The sequence below is a fragment of the Parasteatoda tepidariorum genome, chromosome 1 (assembly GCF_043381705.1).
Source record: "Parasteatoda tepidariorum isolate YZ-2023 chromosome 1, CAS_Ptep_4.0, whole genome shotgun sequence".
NCBI classification, from domain to species: Eukaryota; Metazoa; Arthropoda; class Arachnida; order Araneae; family Theridiidae; genus Parasteatoda; species Parasteatoda tepidariorum.
Window position 1 is genome coordinate 22,992,612 of NC_092204.1, and position 2,101 is coordinate 22,994,712.

The window sequence follows — 2,101 nt, forward strand, 5'->3', positions numbered from 1 at the left end:
ACGTATATTCTCCGCATAAACATACCTTTGTTTTAAAAGATTTGAATTTCTGATCCTCCGAAATATAGGGAGTAGTCGCAATCTGAGAAATATGGTCCTAATAAATTGGTCCGGAAACTAGAAAGTTTGGACCCCTTAAGGGACGTACAAAATCAAAAAATGTAATTTTCTTCCTAGATATATGATAGAACAACAATTGATGTGCAAGGCAATCTGGGAAATATGAGTGCATATGAAAGGAAATCTGAACGCAATCTGGGAAATATGGTACCAATAGTTTGGCCAAGAGAGCGCTCCAGAGTTTAGACCATTTAATGTTAATTTTACTTTTTGCGTACATCTTGAGAACATTTTAAGCAAATTGAAAAATCTTAGAACAGAACTATAAAATTCGTTTATCGAATTCCATTATTTTACTTTTATGAATTTCTAAGAAAATATTTAGTATTTTTTATTCTTTTATTTAATAATGGTCGAAGAAATGTTGTATTGTAAGGTATAAAAATGTTTTGCATTATTTTAAGGAATATAAGTTTGCAGGGAAAAATATAAAGTTTGAGCAAAATAGGTTAAAGAGTTCCTGAAAATTTGAATTTCTAAAAAGCCAGATATTTAAAATTCGATTTCTCAAACACTATTCTACGATTTTGTTCAAATTTTCTATTTTTCCATGTAAAATTATATTCATTTAAATGATGTAAAAATTGTAAGTCTGCAATTCAAATTTTATTCTGCAATTTATAATTGTGCCCAAAGACTTTTTAATTTGCTTAAAACATTCCTGAGATATGGTGAAATACGCAAAAAATAAAATTAACCTTAGGGGATCCTAACTTTGCAGCACTCTCTTGATCAAACTATTGGGATTATGTTTCCTAAATTGTGACTACCCCCTATAGTTTGGGGGTCAGATATCCGAATTTTAACCTAAAATATCATCTGAACTTACTGATTAGTATGTTTGATGTCACCCTCTGGAGCCAATTAGATTAAGCCCTAGAACGTGAAGATCGGATCATTAGATCAAATGTTATTTAGGGTAGTTCGTTTCTTTTTCACACTGTACATCTTGTTGTAGTATTTGAGTAATTCAACATACGTTCCTCGGGATATTTTAAAACTTTGTTCCATAATTTTTTCTTTGCATTTCTAGTATTAGTACTTTTTAGAGCTAAGAGCTAATGATTTTAAACAATTTTGTTATTTTTGTTAAACTTTTCTGCATTGATACAGCTCTGTTATTTTAATAACGCAACTTTAAGATACCGATCAAATTTGTAGCACAGATTCTCAAGTTACTTATAACTCTTCATTTATCTGGAAAATAAGAACGTGATAGCTTAAGCGTAATCGAAATAAACGTACAAGTTAAACATACAAAAAAAGTGCAGGAAGTGAATATTTATTTACATTTATACGTATTGAGTTAAAGTGTTTGACTCTAAATTAGAATTTTATAAACTTGCCAGATTTAGCATTACTTGGCAAAATCATTGAAAATGGTGTAAACAGTTTGTCGTAGTTTTAGTAACCCCAAAGGATTAGTTTTGCTGCAAGTATAGTTAGAAGTTACCCTTGTTATCTTTATTCTTTAAAAAGCTGTTACTTACGAAGATTTAAAAGGAAAACGACTTACTTAGTCTAATAATACTTTATTTCCCTTTAAATTTCGTTCAAAAAGAAAAACGAACTATTCACTAATTTAACAAACAAGAAATTCTTGGTAACAAAATAAAAAATAAAAATAAAAAAAAAGCTTCCAATATATTGTGCATTATCTCAACTTTCAAAATTACATGAAAATGAGCATCAATAGCTGATTTAAAATTTACAATATACCTATACTATAAGCAATTCTTAGAAATAAGAGTACGTATGCATTAAAAGGATACTTTAAGAAACTTTATAATATTGATTGCAGAGAAAAACTTGTTTTTTGCCCTAAATCCTTTTTTTTCTTTGCTGGAAGTTATTAAGGTCATATTTTGATCTCAAATATCTTTTAAGAAGTAGGTCATTTAATACTTAAATTCTCTCCTTCGAAGCATTTAATTTTTTTTCTCAACTTTATTTCTTGCATAAGCACGTTTATATATATATA